Below are 12242 nucleotides of genomic sequence, written 5' to 3' on the forward strand. Positions count from 1 at the left end.
TTCAAGACTTTGAGAAACTGTGTCCCCAGGGGGGTGAAGAGACACCTGTATATGTAGGTCCATGGCTGTAATTTGCTCTGCTATCCATAGGGGTGACAGGTGCTGAAGAAATGCAAGCTGACGTTATGACACAAAGCTGAGCTATAGGAGTTTGCATTAAGCATTTGGCATCAAGGGAGTTTGATCTAATCTGAAGTGTGGATAAATCGGTAAAAGAGTGTTGTTTGCTTATTCTGTGTTTAAGGTGGTGTCAAATTGTGCCTTAGGAGAAGAACTTAGGGGTGAAAGTTCTGATGAAAATAATTGAATATTTCATGGTCTCTGGTACAGTAGTAGGAACATAGTTAAAATTTCTGATGAGGGTGAAGGGGAATTATTACCAACAGTGAGCCTCCAGATGGGAACAGAAAAGACCAGAGATCATATATTACAGCCATTAAAGGGCAGAGCCCATGGGGAAAGTTGTTCTGGCTTTAAATTCTACTTCAGCCATTTCGCAGCTACATCATCATGGCGAAGTTCCCCAAATGGTGGAGACCCCAGTTTCCTTGGGAGAGATGTGCATTTCCAATCTCCTATGAAGGTTGAAAGAGCTGATGCATGTGCACTGCTCAGCCCAGCGACAGTACAATTGCAACTTGCACATGCATTTATTCAAGAAAAGAACTGGCCCAAAGAAAAAGCATCTATTTATCTAATAGTTTACTTTTAGTTGCTAAAAGTGCATTTCTATAATTCCTGGCTGAAGGTGTTTGGTCCTGTTTCTCTCAGGATTCACTAGAATCCTAATGTTTAAACCTCGTTGCTTTTTTTTCTTTTTTCTTTTTTCTTTTTTTAAAGATTTTTTATTTATTTATTTGACAGAGAGAGACACAGCGAGAGAGGGAGCACAAGCAGGGGGAGTGGGAGAGGGAGAAGCAGGCTCCCCACTGAGCAGGGGGCCCAACATGGGGCTCGATCCCAGGATCCTGGGATCATGACCTGAGCCGAAGGCAGACGCTTAATGACTGAGCCACCCAGGCGCCCCTCGTTGCTTTTTTTTTCTGATGGGCAGGCGATTCTTCCTCCATTGTATCAAATACATTTAGGATCATGCATAGCCTGAGGTCAGCTCACTGTATTGGTAGAGACATTATTAATTATCATTACCATCCATTTTGTAGTGCTTTGCTTCCTTTTGGGGGCAGTCTTCTTCTCCTGAATCTTCCCTACCACTTCTCTGCACCTCCTCTAACCCTCTCACGGTGTCGGTATCCTAAGACCCACCGACTGCTCCTCAGAAGCCCAGGCGGACCCGACTGAGGCGCCTCAGTGAGTCACCTCACTCCCGAAGCCTGCTCTTCTCTCTGGTAACCGACCAGGATTCTGGTTTCCCATCACTGTCACACCATGGAATAACGGGGTGTCTTCATGTGAATGTCTGTTATAGTTCCTGACCTTGAACCTTGGTGAAATCCTAACCTGACACCTGGCTCCCAGATTTCATCTCTGACTATTCCATTTGCTCCAGGAAACTGTGGCTTTGCAAACAGGGCAGTGAATCAAATGGAGTTCAGGGGTGCCTGGGTGGCTCAGTCATTAAGCATCTGCCTTCAGCTCAGGTCATGATCCCAGGGTCCTGGGATCGAGCCCCACATCGGGCTCCCTGCTCGGTGGGAAGCCTGCTTCTCCCTCTCCCACTCCCCCTGCTTGTGTTCCTGCTCTCGCTATCTCTGTCAAATAAATAAATAAAATATTAAAACAAAACAAAACAAAAAAATAAAAAAAAAAACAAATGGAGTTCAAAGCTGTGAAGTGGAGGGTATGGTTTCAGTGTCTGGTATTTGGCACAAGATCTCAAATGCTCCCCAAGAGAAAAGTATCCATGCAGAATTATGATTATTGCTCCAAGCCAGATATTGGCAAATATATATACATAAAACCCATCTACTCTTTAGATCCTGGTTTTGTTTCTTCAGCGAGAGCTATTTTGGGGGGTTTACTTAAGGGTCACATTTCTACGAGTGATTGCTAAAATGCAAGGTGGCAGTTTAAGAGGACAGTACGTGAACACATCTGTTCTGACAATCTCATCACGTTCATCTTGATAAGATCAGAAATGTGGGATACGTGCAACGTGGGAGGTACAACACAGGCAAATATTAAGGAGAAGACCAAAGAATCCTAGTAACTGGGAGGGGACGAAGTCAAGAGAGGTGAAGAAGAGAGATCCTCCAGATCTGAGGAGGGAGGGAGGGAAAGAGGTAGGGAGAGAAGGTGGGAAAGAGAGAGAGGGAGAAAGAAGGGGAGGGAAGGGGAGAAGGGGGGGGGAGGGAAGGAGGGCAAGAGGAGGGAGAGGAGAGAGAGAGTGTGAGCATGCATATAATCTGCTCAAAGGGAAGAAGAAAAGCAGGAACAGGAGTTGAAGTCTTTAAATATTTCATTAAAGGTTCACCACCTAAAACTATGTTCTATGTGTGTGTTTTTTCTCTCTCTTTTTTGCCCATGGATATCAAATACAAGATTTAAAGTAGATTTAATATTCTAATTTAATGAGAGAGGAGAGGTACAGCATGAAGGAAAGGTTACGAGTGGCTGTAGGAGTTAGTGAGTTTAATTTGAGCTTCATGATTATGCATGTTGTTATTTCTAGTCTTTTCAGAAAACATATGCAATGAAATTTCCATACAGTGCTTTTGCAGATGGAGGCTTTTTCCTGTTTGCATCTCCCCCTCCACCTTACTTTTTTATTGTGTTTACACAAAGTAGGCTCTAATTTCTGCCCAGAGCAACACAATTCTCTGCCTCAGTGATATTTTGCAAAATATAAGCTACAGAGGGGGTGGAGGGATGTTGCGCTAACCTTGAAAGCCTGTCAGAACGCTCCCTCCCTAACTCGACTGGCCAGCTGCCTAATGGGAAAAGGAGCAGGGGAGAGGAGCTCAGGGGCATATTCAGTTATGTAATGCTGTAATTCTCCTTTCCAGAGGAGTGTGAAATTTCGGATGAGAGGTCAAAGCGCGAGCTCAAGAAGACAAAATTGTATGTTTCACACATTCCTCAATATCAAGTGTTTGGTCTAAGTTGTCAAACTTTCATAAACGGAGGAAATGAAGGAAAGGAAACTACATCTTGTGAGAGCTTTCATAATGACGTGCTACACCCTGGGGCAGTTTTTATCCCCTCACACACACATTTAATCTGCACAATGATCTCGCAAGGTTTGCAGAAGAGAAGAACTGAGACTCAGACAGGTTAGGTAATGGACCCAAACTTCAGAAGGAATTTCAAGTCCAGGTTTGCCTGAGCCCCCAAACCTACATTCTACTTCCAAACTTTCTTGATTGAAAAAGGACCTCAAAAACATGGGGAAGATCAGACGGGGCAGGCAGTAGAAATAACTGTTTGCTTTCCCGCCCCATAAATTTAATCAGAATGAAAAAGGAAAAACACGCTACTGCTCAAAACCTTTGTCATTCGTTATTTGAGGAAGTCTTAGACTTTGAAAAATATTATTATTATTTACTGAGGTTTGAAAAATAATATTATTTCTTGTGCTAATTACACACTACTATTTACCCAAAAAAGAAGTTTTGGAAAATGGAGAAGACCATGTAGGAGAGAAAAGACATCATTAGTAAGCTTAAGTATCAGAGTTTAAGCTTGCTGCTATAATAAAGTCATCCTCAACCTGAGTGAATTATAGATTACAAAAATTAATTTTCCTCTCATATAAGAATTCTGAGGAGGGGGGCGCCTGAGTGGCTCAGTCGGTTAAGTGTCTGACTCTTGATTTTGGCTCAAGTCATGATCTCAGGGTCATGAGATCCAGCCCTGTGTTGGGCTCCGTGCTGGGCATGGAGCCTGCTTCAGATTCTCTCTCTCCTTCTCCCTCTGCCCCTCCCTCTGCTACCTTCTTCAAGGTGCGTTCTCTCTCTAAAAAAACCCCAAAAAACAAAAAAGAATTCTGAGGAGAACATTTCAAGTAGGATAGTAGTTCTGTCATCTTCAATGTGGCTTCCAAGTTTATTCTAGCCATCACTACTCCAGTCCTCAAGAAGAGAAGAAAGAACACTTGTGCAAGAAATTATGGACAAATATTACTTCTACTTACATTCTATTTTCAAGAACTAAGTCGCATGGCCCCTCCCAGACAGAGGCAACTGTAGTCCCTGGATAATCTATTCTTCCTCTACTGCTAAGGAGGAAGGGTGGAATGGATTTCAGAGGAAAACTGTCTTCACCCAAAATAACTATTATTATATTTTATTTCATATCTCTCCAGAATCTTAACATGAATACCTATACCTACATGATCTAAAAACAAAATTAGGATTATATTACACCCACTGTTTTGTAACATGCTTTTTTTCATTAAGCAAGTATGTTGGTAGTACTGTCTTATGTCTTTAAATATTCTTCTGTAACATCACTGTAATGTAGCACAGATATTCCATTATCTAAATGTGCCGTACTTTATTCATTTAATCCCCTATAGATGTTTCTAGTACTTCACTAATATGAAAGTGAGATGGAGGAGTTTATGCAAAAATATTCCTACTCTTCTCAGAACAATTCTTAGAAGTCAACAGGTAATAAACACTAATGTATATCATACAAAGGTTGTATTAATTCATTGTCCTACCAGCAGTATATGGAAGTAGAGACATCTGGGACTTAATGATACAGGCATCACCTACCTTTGACCTCCCATAGCATAATTATCTCCATTACTCTTGAAATGCATCAGACAAGGGCTCTACTTGTGGACATTTAACTGTCGTTCAAAAGTATTTACTTCCTCCTCTGCCACATCCATGGAAAGGATATACTTCACCATCCTTTCAGTTTGGGCTTGGCCATGGGATCTGCCTTTGGCCACTGAGATGTCAGCCAATTTTACAGGCAGGGGTCAAAATGTTCCTGCCTGATTGTATGGGCCCTCCTCTTCCTCTGTCATAGCCATGAATAAAATTTCCCCTGGGCAGCCTTTAGTGTAAGGACGATGAGACATGTAGGCAGAATGGAGCCCAGTGGGCAGCTTACAGCCACCTAGGCAAGCCAGCCTATATCAGGCACATGTGAGTGAAACCAACACCTTAATATTGTATGCCACTGAAATGCAGTGGTTCCTTATTACACAGCAACAGCTGACTGATACAGTGCCAATTGATAATACCTGTGACAGAGGACAACTTACCAGTTGTGGAATGTACAGTATATTTGCGGCAGGCCTGCTCTATTCCTGGCTTTGTCTTTATCTCTCTGGGTGAGTGATTGCCCCTTAATTTCCAGGTATCAGCAGGTGGATGAGCCAAAGTTATCATCTTAGCTGAACCACTTCAGTCTTCTATGTCTTTTCTGTACTTACTTCCTCTTTGTCCCAGTCCTGCATAAGAGGCTAATAGAGTGTGGAGCAGTGTTTGGCTTCTAAAATGTCAAACAATAATGAGAAAAGGAAAACAATTATTAGCAGAACCAGTCATAGACGCCTACGGGGTGCATGCTTTCACCCTACATCCTGTACCTGCACAGTGGTGAGATCATCAGCAAAGCCTAAACCTGAGAAGTCCAGCTATGGTGAGGAGCTATAGCCCAGTGTCTGAAGTGCCCATTAAAGAGCACAGCTTTACTAAAAAACAAAACAAAGCAACAAGAACAGGAACAACACATACTTAATAATCTCTTATGGATAAATTCCAAACATTTATGCCAGGGACTGCTCAAGACTCTCACCTTATTTTAGGGACAAGCTTTGGGTATTTTCAACATTTTATTAACTCATTGAACATCTAAAGACCATCCCATGGATAATGCCCACAAGGCCTTGGCTGCTCCTTTACCCATTCATTCAACATTTATTGAGAGCTGACCTTGTGCCAGGGAATCATGTTAGAGCCCAGAGATCCTAAGACGAATACATGTTCCCTGAGCTCAACAAGTTTACAACCTAACAGAGGAAGAGAGACATGACACATAATTCAACTTTAGAAGGGTTGTAACAGAGCTGTGGATAAGGTGCTATCTAAAGAGAGAAGAACGGGGCACCTGGGTGGCTCAGTTGGTTAAGCGACTGCCTTCAGCTCAGGTCATGATCCTGGAGTCCCTGGATTGAGTCCCACATCAGGCTCCCTGCTCAGCAGGGAGTCTGCTTCTCCCTCTGATCCTCCTCCCTCTCATGCTTTCTGTCTCTCATTCTTTCTCTCTCAAATAAATAAATAAAATCTTTAAAAAAAAAATAAAGAGAGAAGAACAAGGTACAGCCAGGCCTCAACTGGTGTCCTGATCCCACTTTCGCAAAGCACACCACGTTTCACATATTTTGTCGCTATAAATTTTAGTTTTTCCTGGCCTCCTACTACTAAGCTTTACTATGCTGCTGGTAGAAAACTCTCCATTGGTTTCCTTTCTTTACTTTTTAGCCCCAACCCTTACTACTCTTTTCAGCAGGCTTACAGAGATTGCTAGCTCCTGCATATAGTTGGCAGAATGTTTGGAAGATGGCAGTGGGGTCTGGTCCAAGACAAAGATATTTAAAGGGGAAAAACATTTAAAAGTAGCTGGTGGAGGGGTGCCTGGGTGGCTCAGTCGTTAAGCGTCTGCCTTCGGCTCAGGTCATGATCCCAGGGTCCTGGGATCGAGCCCCACATTGGGCTCCCTGCTCGGCGGGAAGCCTGCTTCTCCCTCTCCCACTCCCCCTGCTTGTGTTCCCTCTCTTGCTGTGTCTCTCTGTCAAATAAATAAATAAAATCTTAAAAAAAAAAAGTAGCTGGTGGAACCTATTATTTTATGACCCATCTGAGATAAGAGTAGATTATTTTATTATTTATTTTTAGAGACTGGGGATGGGGCAGAGAGAAAGGGAGAGAGAGAATCTTAAGCAGGCGCCACGCCTGGCATGGAGCCCAATGAGGAGCTCAATCTCAGAACCCTGAGATCATGACCTGAGCCGAAATCAAGAGTTGGATGCTTAATGGACTGAGCCACCCAGGTGCCCCAAGAGTAGATTACTTTAATTATATTAATCTGGATCTCAGACATGGTATCGGTATGGGATCCATGCTGGCAAATTCAATGGAGAAGAAAAGAACATACCAGCTTTATTCCTTCCTCACCAAGGAGCTCTTGTGTTGTAGCAAAATTAGAGATTCTTCACTAATAGGTTCTGTTTTTCCTGACAATGATACCAAGGCCTTCCAATGAATGACTGAGGACTTTCTTATTAGTTATAAAATAGTCAGTGGCAAATGTTTGCTAGTAGGCTGTATAAAACCTTTTTTTTTTTTTTTTTTTTTGGTAAATATAAAATAGTGGTTTCCAAACTAGTCACATACCACCAGGATCATCTAGGGAACCTTAAATAAATAAAGGATCCAAGGGCCCTCCTTTGGAGATTCTGATGGTTACAGAGTGGATCCAGAAATTTTATTGTTGTTAATAAGTCCCTTAGGTGATTTTGATAATCACCCTGACTAGGGCATCACTACTTCAGAGAAGTTTTGGGAAAGAACTCTAACTCTTGATACATTTAATCCTCACATTCTTTAAATTATCTCCTTCTTTAATCAGGACAGTGACTACGATTCTTATTTCTTAGACAGCAGGAATAGTGGAAGACAGAAGTTCATGGACTCCCAAGCTTCAGGACTCAGCAGGATTCCAGGTTCCTGAGTCTAGTGAGTCTCATGATTGGCGATAGATTTGTATTTTCATCTTCCTACATATGGGTATAATCAGGAAGGACACACTCCATGGTCCCATCCCTTCTTAGAAGGTCCTGGGGAGGGCGTCCATGCTAGACACTTGCAGGGGCACCATTAATGCTGCCTCTTGAGAGGTCTGAAGAATCTCTTCTTCAATGTATTTGAGCAGTGATGTTTGCCACTCCTGCTCCCCACCCTGAGGCTACTAACTAGTAGAACACTTCTTGCCCCCTGAGGGTTGCCTTGCTCTTTTTCAGATTATATTGACTCCTGTTGAGGGACCTAGATCAGCACTCAAAAACTGTGTGGGGGAATTCATCCTTGACCTCTATGACTTGTTTCTTCAGGAGCTTTATGGTCCATTGAGAGTTAGAGTGCTGACTCAGCAGGCATCCCTTGATGTAGGATCCATTCCCTTACTTGCAGATGTCTGGGTCTTAACTCAGGAAACCTAGCTCTAAGCTACCTACTGTAAGCACACTCAAAAACAGTGCCCTGATTTACTGAGACCCCTGGCAACCTACACTGAGGTTCCCTGGTTACTAGAGTGTGTGTGTATACAGCCTTGGACTTTCTTTGGAGACTTAATCTCTCTCTCTCTCACACACACACACACACACACAAAAGGTGAAGGGTCAGGGTTGTGTGTAGGGAGGAAATAAGTATGACAAAAATAGATACAAGTGCTACCTGGCCTGTTCAATATGGAATCAACAATCACTAGGCAATGTATACCTGTGAACAGGTGCTGTTAAATCACAGAAGAAATATGTTCCCAAGAAGCTTACCAGCTTTGACAAGATTAACACATCTGAAATACTATCAAACCATATAAGGCAGAACATAATTAAGTGCTAACGCATGTTGGAAAGACTATCATAAAGCCTACATCTGTAGCATTGTCTTCCCTCTGTCCATGGTCCTGTTTCAGCAAAACGTCAACCAAAACAATCCACCACCTCAGAAACCAATGACAACTGGCTTGATTGGATTGTGCCACTTCACTCAAATGTCCCCCTCCGTCTGCTAGAGCTTCTCTCTTTTCTTCCCCCCCACCAACTATCTTTTCTTTTCCTTTTTGTTTTAACCCAGCAGCTAAGCATAACAAATGTAGAAGAGCAAATAGGAAAGTGGGAAAGCTGCCTCCCTTATTTTAGAGCTGACAAGATGTGTTAGCTTTTACATTTTGAGCTCTGTAGGATGTCAGGCACTTCGGAGCCGGGGTGGCATCTATCTTCATGGTGTTGCTTGCACAGGCACCCTATTTGGATGAAATCATCCTTTGTTCCATTTATTATTTTTAAATAGAGTTTCTCAAGGCCCCAACCGTTCCTTCTAAAGAGGCAATATGTCCTCTAGTCTCATCTGCTAATGCGGGCACCCCACTGCAGAGCAATGTGCTGCTGACTGCACAGGGGCCCCCTGCATGAGCTTGCTCTGCCCGGCAGCTAGAAGCCCGTCATTGCCTTTTGCTCCAGCCCTCCAGGGATACGGCAGCAGGAGTGTACATTTCTTGTGGTCTCATGCTACTTGTCATCACTGACAGATGTTCTCAAATGCTTGTTCGTGTGAGGCGGTGGTTGCCTTTGCTGCCCAGGGGAATCCCCCAGGGAGACTTTATAAATCACCTGAGCCTGGGACTCATCCGTGAGATTCCGATTCAGTGGATCTGGTTGCAGTGCAGCCCGGGCATCCACCTTTAAAGGCTCCCTGGGCAATTCTAGTTTACAGCCAAGATTGAGTGGCATAGGGAGGTGTAGGGTTGTATTGAGGGAGTTCAAGTGTAGGTGAGGCCACAAAGGAGAGCTTAAAAAATCATGCACCAGAACGTGCACCATCAAATTTCTCTTGACATTGTCTTAGGACCTACTTCACATTCTCTCAAACCTCCGCTGCAGGGACCAAACATTGTGCTTTGTAGTTGACAATGAGCCCTGGCAATAGCCAAGTGTCTGATTGGAAGTTCCACTGAATTACTTTTAAATCCAATAATAGGAGTGATTATGAAGTGATGAGACTGGTCTCCATCCACCTGCAAGAATTTGTCTTAAACAACATAGATGAGATTATATCATTCCTTCCCTTAAGACCCTTCAGTGGCTTCTCATTAGAACGAAATCCAGTTTTTGTCAATGCCAACCAACAATATGGTTCCTTCGCACTACACTAAGTGAGCTCCTACTTGTTATCCGGGTCTCGGGGTAAATGTTGGGTCTTCAGAGAAGCTCTCCCTCCCACCCCATCTACTCTAGTTGTCTTCTGCCTCCTTATCTGTTTCCTTTTTATTGCACTTACTGCCATCTGAAATTAACTTGTTTATTGGTACAATTGTTTGTTTTTGTCTCCCCCTACCCCAGAATGTAAGTCCCTTGACAGCAGGGTCTGGTTTGTGTCGTTCACTCTCAAATCCCCAATATCTAGAATAGTGAGAACCTGGTGCCATATTAGGCACATTGTGGAATGTGAAAAGAAGTAGGGGAGGAAGGAAGGGAAGAAGGAAGGGAGGAAGGAAGGAATGAAGGATAAGAAGGGAGGGAGGGAGGGAGGGAGGGAAGGAGGAGAACTTCTAGAAAGCTCCTAAGTAGTTGATAATCTCTTCCCATTCCCAGTTTTCCAAATATGTGTCAGTCACCTGCCATGTGCAATTCACCTTGCTCCTCCCTAGAATGAGTGGAATCTGGGTGAGATGTATGCCAATGTCTCTGTAGTCTTAGTTGCTCCTTCTTAGAGCTGATACCCAATTGTTTTAGTGACATTTCCAGCAGCAGCCTCCATGAATGGGAGCCAGGATTCCTATGATGATTGGAAGAGGCAATAACCATCAGCAAGCTTTGGTCAAGTTCAAGTATCATACAAGGTGGGGTTGACACATCTCAATAGTCCATGTAGATTATTGAGAATCTATATGCCCTACACGCATGCAAGGTTTCTGAAATAAGAGTTCAGGGAAAAGGGAATTGTGTGTGTGCAGTATATGCTACAGCAGTGTGTGAGGACAGTTACCATCTATCAAGTGCATACTACGGTGCCAGCACCGAGCCAGCTTCCTGATAGACACCCAGAGGCTTAGAAGTATAGGGAAACATTTGAAGAAAGAAGGGTCCACACAATTATCTCCCCCAGGCAGCTGATTTGAAATCATATTCACAAGGAGGACCAGCAAAGGAGCAGCTGCTGTAGATAACAGAGGCCCATAGATGAAGTAGACCAAAGGTCGCATGTGCACAGTGCTGGTTGTAAGTTCAGTCTTCAATCTCTCTCTCTCTCTCATACTAGACAGTCTTCAAGAACACGAGGGAGCTACAAGAGAGATTACCCACCCCATCTGAGTGGGAGAGCAAGCCATCCCCTGAGAATTCTAGTGATGATGCTCCGTTCCCATATTTTCAGAATAAGACACTGAACAAACGTTCTGATTCAGTAGCCAGAACACCTGGTGCAATCTGGAGTTGACTTCTCAAATCCTGGTACTTATGAATATTTAGATGTGTTTCATATCAGTGTAGTTCTACCTGAGAATCCTGAGTGCTCCACGCATCCATATGGTTTGGTGGTAGGTCATGCTGGTGATAATATTTTATTTTATTTTTATTTTTTATAGATTTTATTTATTTATTTGACAGAGAGAGAGACAGCGAGAGAGGGAACACAAGCCGGGGGAGTGGGAGAGGGAGAAGCCGGCTTCCCGCTGAGCAGAGAGCCCGATGTGGGGCTCGATCCCAGGACTCTGGGACAATGACCTGAGCCGAAGGCAGACACTTAACAACTGAGCCACCCAGGCACCCCTGGTGATAATATTTTTTAAAATCTTACTGCTTTGCAGGAAAAACAGAATGGCACTGTACACCAGGTGGGAACAATGGAATACTGGGTTCCCTGTGTCTGCAAGAATCATCTTCTGCCTGAAAGAGTCTTCCCACCTCCTCAATTTCTCCTCAGGTTCTTTCCTTCTGCTGGAATAGGGGGTGGTGGTGGGGGGTTATAGCGCTATTTTATATTCCATTTGCTGCTCTCTGTTCTTGTCATTTCTGCTTTCTCATGCGCCTTTATCAAGGTCTGGGGATGCACATGGGAGAACTAAATGATGAGATTTTAGGCGTCCCGGGAAGGGCAGTCTGCCGAGCACAGATTTCTACCAGCCTGCTTATGTCGGGTGCCTGCCTATATTACACCATTGGTTATGTTCCTTTGGGGTTTGCTTAGGATTTAACTTACCAGATAAGCTAAAACCTGTGTGTGGGAGGGTGAGAATGGGAGTGTTGAGGGGATGAAGAGAGAAGGGAGTGAGAAGGGATGGTGGGTAAATGAGATGTGCCCTTGGAAGTACTGTCCTAGAACAACCCAGAAAGTCTGAGAGTCTAAGATAGGAGACAGGGACCCAGGGATGGGGAAAAGGAAGACCCAGGCATCAGCTCCTGGGAATACACATGCACATTGTCCTTTCTTCCTGGGGAAGCTCCTATTTCTCAACCCACCACTTACTGCTGTCATTCAGGGATCTGTCCTTGACCTTCTCCTCTCCTTTGGTGACTCCATTCACACTGGGGGCTTCCATTGCTA

This window comes from Neomonachus schauinslandi, chromosome 11 (genome assembly GCF_002201575.2).
Source record: "Neomonachus schauinslandi chromosome 11, ASM220157v2, whole genome shotgun sequence".
NCBI classification, from domain to species: Eukaryota; Metazoa; Chordata; class Mammalia; order Carnivora; family Phocidae; genus Neomonachus; species Neomonachus schauinslandi.